The sequence below is a fragment of the Arachis stenosperma genome, chromosome 7, assembly GCF_014773155.1.
Source record: "Arachis stenosperma cultivar V10309 chromosome 7, arast.V10309.gnm1.PFL2, whole genome shotgun sequence".
Classification (NCBI taxonomy): domain Eukaryota; kingdom Viridiplantae; phylum Streptophyta; class Magnoliopsida; order Fabales; family Fabaceae; genus Arachis; species Arachis stenosperma.
This window is the reverse complement of record NC_080383.1, coordinates 27,908,165-27,915,611: the sequence shown is the minus strand read 5'-3', so window position 1 is coordinate 27,915,611 and position 7,447 is coordinate 27,908,165.

Below are 7,447 nucleotides of genomic sequence, written 5' to 3'. Positions count from 1 at the left end.
TTTACTTCTTTCTTTTATATATATATATATATAAAAAACCAATGAGGTATGTCCTTTTTCATGACACCTAACCCTTTTCTTAATAAATGCTTCAACATTAATCCATTCTTTCTTTTAAATCATGAACAAGTTAATTAAGAAACAAAAAAAAAAGGAAACGTGGCTTGTATATATATAACACTTTGACATCTAATGAGTTTTAGTATTACAAAATTCTCATTCAATACCCTTAGCCTTTAATCACATTCATCTCTTTCATATCACCGAATGAACGAAAAAAAAAAGAGAGGAACACCGTGAGAGAGAGAAGAGAATGAAACCATGGAACCGTGAGTTTCCAACTTCGATTACTTGCGATCCGCAACTCCAATAAAAAATCTAATCCGATAAAAGTGTTCGTATCTTCCTCCTCTACGTGTTGGCGTTACTTTTGTCCGGTGAAAATCGACGGTGACGTAGCTCCCCTACCCCTTGAGTTTGGCCAACTGGAGTTTTAGGAGGCACGGAGAATTCTAGACGTTTTTTCCTTCAGCAACACGGTTAGAAAGTTTCTCTAGAGTTTCGAGTATTTCGATTACGTACGAAGGTAGGGTTTTGATAAATTTTCACTGACTAAATGATATTTGAAAGTAAATTGATGTTTGGATTGAGTGTTATTGAAATTTGATTGCATTTCATATTGAATTTTGTTGATATATTGATATTTTGATGAAGTTGTGTTTAGTCAGCTCGAGAATGGATAAATTTTTAAATTAATATTTTGATAAAAATAAAACAGGTTTTCGGACTCGTTGAAGGACAAGATATTATGCTTGTGTATGTTTAATTAGTTGTCCTTGCAAGTTTTCTTATAAAAATTTATCCAAAACTCGGTAGTACGCTAACCTGATTACAGGCTTAATAATACATAGTAAAGGTTTCATGTGAACAAGTTTGTGACACTTGATTTCTGGTATGATCATGACTTATTGGGAATTGGGTCGTTACATAATGATTCATTCTTAACTGACTCAAATATCTGTCAAAAATACTAATAAAATACATAATAATTGTAATTATATAAATTTGTTATTCATCATACTACTACTAATAAAGCATAATAAATCTTGTGCACTTTTGAAAAAATAATTTTTTTAAGACACCTAATGAGACTATATTTATCTCCGTTAGAATTGAATATACATAACTTTATTTATAATTTTACATGTCACTGGCATGAAAATATACTTATTCTCACTTAACTAATATAAGTCATCAATCACATTTATCTCAAAAGGCCATATGAAATAATAATTTGATGAAATACAAGTTACTAATAACAGAAAGTAGTCTCCTTTTTCTAATTGCAAAAAAAAATTTCTATTAAATAAATATACTAACATTAATCGGTATAACTTTAAAGAAAAATAATATATTCACACAAGCTATATATCATATGAATAAAATTCATATAATGGTGGGTCCATTACAAATATCCAACACAACATTAATATTTAGTCTTTGAAAAAAATATTAATTTATAAGTGGTATTTTAATTTTAATACAGTAATCAAACATTGATAATAAATTCTGCTAAACAATAAGTTTATTTTTGGACAAATTTATTGTTCATATGGAGCCAAATAAGTATCACATGTTTATTACCATAAATGTGCATATAATTTGGCCAAATATAAATTTTCTTTGGGCCGATCTGTATTCGCATAAATTACACACACATAAATTCATTTAGTATAGTTTACCAAATATTATCAATTAAATTTTGTCAAATAATAAGCCTATTAAATTGACTCATTGTTCACATAAAAACTTAAGAATTATACCTATTTATTAAGGCATATATTTTCTATCAATTGGCCAAATACCAACCTTTCTTTGAGCTGATTAGTGATTACATAATTAAATAGAAAATAAACACAAAGTTTAATATTTATTATTTGGCCAAATAATAAATTTCCTTTGAGCGGATTATAGTTTTGCATAAATAATAAGTATTAATTTATTCTTAACTAGTTATCGAAACATATATTTACCATTAATATGCATATATAATTTTGTCAAATATAGACATTCCTTTTATCTGATTAATATTCACATGAATTATGTATTACCATATTTTTAACGTTTTAAAATAAACTAGTGTATGTTCCCGTACCTTGTACGGGATAATACATAAAATTATGTTAAATATTTTATAAAGTTATAATTAAAATCTAACTCTCAAAATTTTTAATATTAAAATATTAAAAATAATCAATATTTGTCTTAATCAATTTGAGTTTATTAAGTGATCATCTCACTCGTCCGCTTAAACAACTATTAGGGGTTAGAATCTCGCCTTGTGTATATAGCAATTCATTGGCTAGCGATAAACCCTTAATAAATGGAGTATTGGTGGACGAAATTGTGATCACTATTCTTTGATTTGATTCATTGTAATTGGATTTATTCAATAATTGTCCTTATTTGAAGTCACAACTCTGTTCAACTAACCAGCAAGTGTACTGGGTCGTCCAAGTAATAACCTTACGTGAGTAAGGGTCGAATCCACAGAGATTGTTGGTATGAAGCAAGCTATGGTCACCTTGTAGATCTCAGTCAGGCGGATTTAAACATGATATTTAATTAGATTCCAATAAAATAGAAAATAAATAATAAAAAGGATAGAAATACTTATGTAGATTCATTGGTAGGAATTTCAGATAAGCGGAATGGAGATGCTGTAGAGCTCTCGGACGCCTGCTCTCCCACTGCTTCTACTCAATCCTTCTTACTCCTTTCCATGGCAAGCTTTGTATAGGGGTTCACCATCAACTGTGGCTACTTTCATCCTCACGGGGAAATATCCTATGCGGCTGTCACTCGCACAGCTAACCAGTCTGGAGGCATCACCCATGGTTGATAGCTACATCCCATCCTCGCAGTGAAAGCTAATGCTCACGCACTCTGTCACAGTACGGCCAATCACCAGTTGGTTCCCTCCCCTACTGGAATAGAATCCCTCTTTTGCGTCTGTCACTAACGCCCAGCAGGTTACAGGTTTGAAGCACGTCACAGTCATTCATTACCGGAATCCTACTCGGAATACCACAGACAAGGTGAGACTTTCCGGATTCTCAGGATCCTACTCGGAACACCACAGACAAGGTTGGACTTTCCGGATCCTCATAAATGCCGCCATCTATCTAGCTTATACCACGAAGATTCTGTTGGGGAATCTAAGAGATACACATTCAAGCCTTGTTGCATGTAGAACGGAAGTGGTTGTCAATCACGCGCGTTCATAAGTGAGAATGATAATGAGGGTTATTGACTCATCACATTCATCATGTTCTTGGGTGCGAATGAATATCTTGGAATAAGAATAAGAGAGATTTGAATAAAAGAAAATAGAACTGCATTAATCTTTGAGGTACAGCAGAGCTCCACACCCTTAATCTATGGTGTGCAGAAACTCCACCGTTGAAAATACATAAGCAGAAGGTTCAGGCATGGCCGAATGGCCAGCCCCCTTAAACGTGATCAATAGTCTCTTAGGATAAAGAATAAAACAAAACTGAGACCAAAGATGTCTAATACATTAGTAATTCATCCTATTTATAATAAGCTAGCTCCTAGGGTTTACATGAGTAAGTAATTGATGCATAAATCCACTTCCGGGGCCCACTTGGTGTGTGCTTGGGCTGAGCTTGATCAATACACGAGCTAAGGCTTCTCTTGGAGTTGAATTTCGAGTTATGATGTGTTTTGGGCGTTCAACTCCGGATAATGACGTTTTTCTGGCGTTTAACTCCAAAAAGGAGCGTGTACTTGGCGTTCAACGCCAAGTTGCGTCGTCATTCTTCGAATAAAGTATGGACTATTATATATTGCTGGAAAGCCCTGGATGTCTACTTTCCAACGCCGTTGAGAGCGCGCCATTTGGAGGTCTGTAGCTCCAGAAAATCTATTTCGAGTGCAGGGAGGTCAGAATCCAACAGCATCAGCAGTCCTTTTGTCAGCCTTTTTCAGAGTTTTGCTCAAATCCCTCAATTTCAGTCAGAATTTACCTGAAATCACAGAAAAACACACAAACTCATAGTAAAGTCCAGAAATGTGAATTTAACATAAAAACTAAGGAAAACATCCCTAAAAGTAGCTCAAACTTACTAAAAACTATATAAAAACAATGCCAAAAAGCGTATAAATTATCCGCTCATCAAGTATCAATACGTGATTAGACTTGACAGGAGTTTTCGAATACGCGGGTACCCGACTCGTCCATACCCAGATGAAAAGGGTAATAACTTGACCCGAGTCGGGGCAGATTTTGTTCAAGACAGGGTCTGGCGGGTTTAGGGTGTACCCCTCCCCCCCCCCCCCCAAAATATATGCATATAAACACTTTTTAGGAATTAGGATTTACCTCATATCACACATGATTCATAGCTTCAGTCTATACTCTATAGCCATGCAAGATAAACTCAGTCACCCTCACCTAAAATCTTCTTCTTCTCGACTTCTTCACAAAAAAAATCGCATAGCTCCCGTCATGTTGTTGCTGAGTCCATCGCCGCTTACCTATTCATAACTCCCATCTTCCTTCACAGTCAGAGACGGACCCACGTTTAATATAGAGGAGGTATTTGCTCCCACAAATTTTTTTTAAAAAAGTAATACTTATACACATATATACCACTTATTATATTATATTTGTATCAAAATAAAATATAAATAGTTCTTTTGTATTTTATATTAAAAAATATTTTGTTAAACTTAACACATAATAATAATTATATTGTTAAATTTGATTTAGTATGAAAAATAAATAAATACACTAAAAAATTAGTGATAATTAATTATATTATATTAGTTAATTAATTAATAATTAAATAAAAACTTAGTTTTCTAATTAAATACAATTTAAATTATTAGTGATTTTTTAAAAATTGTTTAAGATAAAAAAATATATTATCTATGTATTAATATACTGTAATTATTTTAGTTAAAAAATTTATTTATGCTATAAAAATTATAATAAGTAGATTTGACAATTAAGTAAAATAATTGTTTAAAAATATATATAAAAAATAATATTTAATCATGTTAAAAATAAAAAAAGTCCGTATAAATATTTTTTGTTATTTTAAATATTATACAATATGTATGAAATTATATTTTATTATTTTAAATATTATAATACTGATTGTGTGTATATTTCTAGTTCTTATCAATATGTATTAGATAGTTCTAATTTTAAATTTTGAATATATCTAAATCAATTTAGATTGATCAAGTGATCAACTTAGTTGTCCGCTTAAGTAAGTATTGAGGGTTCAAATTCTTTCTCGTATGTATAGCAACTCGTTGCCGACCAATTGTAGATTCTTAAATGGAATTCAAATTCATGACGGATTAGTCCTTAACTTGTTGAATATCGTGGGAAGCAAAAAAAAATATCTATACCTAAATTTTATTATATTTTTATCCCCATTACTAAATTTTTCTGGGTCCGTCATTGTTCACACCTTATGTCATCATCGCTGCTCATCCCGTTACCGTTGTTGTTGAGCCCGTCGCCACCATTCTCCTGCCGAGTTTTTTTTCTCTAGGTAAATTTCTCTCTCTCTCTCTCTCTTTCTCTCTCTCATTGTGAGTCTGTTAAGTTATTCTCTTCTTCTTCCACAGACTCATCACTTAGTCGCCTTCGCTATGAGCCCGGACATTGCCGTTGCAGTTTCATCTGAGTCTGTCACCGAATAAAATAGAATTTTTATTCAAGTTAAAAATTGACATGCATGAGATCATTTTTGCATGTAATTTTTAAATTTTCTCATCTATATTTGATCTATGTGGTTGAGTATTTTAGTATGGGATCATCGTAGTTTTGTTGTGACACTAATGTGATAAAAGTTTCGGTAATTTCATAACTAATATATGAAATAGACCAGATTATTAAAGTAATAAGAGAAATAACATTCAGATTTACGAGTAAAATTTATAAGAGGTAAAATATATATATATATATATATATATATATATATAACCCAAGTAGAAGATTGTTAGGAAATTATTATTTCTTAATATATTTATGGATAATACATATATTAATTATAATCGTAAATTAAGTAATTTCATATTAAATGACTTATATGACAGTGATGTCATTTATTGTTATAAATGTTAAATTAAATAAGTCATTATTACTTTTGATTTGGATAAATAAGATTAAAATCATAGATACTATTTTATTTGAGTTTTAGGGTTTAATGAGTGTCACACTCAAATATAAATAATGACTTTAGAATTTTGGTCTCCAACACATCAAACTCGCCTTCATAATTCTTTTTCCACAGTAAAATTGTGATTCAGCCCTATCAAAGATACAGAAGATTTTGGATGACGAAGATCAAAGAACCACAAGAGCCAAGCTCTCTGATCTCAATCATACTCTCGAATGAAGAAACGCTTTTGTGCTCTTAGTTATATTTTTTAATGATTTAACATGGATGATCTTGAGGCTGAGAAATCCTAAAATTTTCAGCTAAAATAAAAATTTTATTCAATCAAATGATAATAAATAATTTTATTGAATTAAATTATATTAATGTGATCATTAGATGATGAAAAATGCTAGAAAAATAAATAAGTAATATTTTAAGAGTCTAGAAATATTAAATTGTCATTTCAATTTACTTTTTTAATCAACGATAATAAATATCTTAAATTAATTAAATTTTTACATAAATTATACACCTAAAACTATTTCATTTTTTCAAAAATCTTTTGAAAATACAATGGTTCAATAAGAGCTTGACTATTGAGAATTGAATATAATATTTTTAAATTCGTATTTTCAATAAAAAAATGTACTTAGTTCTATCCATCCTAAATAATTCTATATTCACTATTACTTATCCATCTAAATAATTCTAATATTGTTAGAATATTATTTTTAGATGCAAAAAATTTAAAATATATTTATTCTATTTCAAAAATTAATATTCATATTTAACTTAGAATTCCAACAAATATGACAAAAAATATTATATTTTTTAGTTATTAAAAAATTAAAGTAAAATATCTATAAATATATTTTTGTGCTTTAACTTTAGATTTTTCAAAAAAATTTGGCAAGTTAATGGAATCAAATCATATTTCTATAACATATATAAGAATGTATATTACACATAAATAAAAAAAATTAGGTATAGTAAGAACAAATATATAAATTAAAATAAAATTTAGAAAAATAAGAACCAATAAAATATTGAAGTAAAGAAATATAAATAGAAGAGAAACAAAATTATTAGATGGAAGAGAAATAATTTAATAAATTTTATGTGTATATAAAAGAAGAATAAAAAGAAGATATACAGTACTTTATTTAATTTAGCAAGATTTATGGGAATAAACACATAAAATAAGAGAATTAAAAATAATAATAAAAAGAAGCTAAACATCTAAA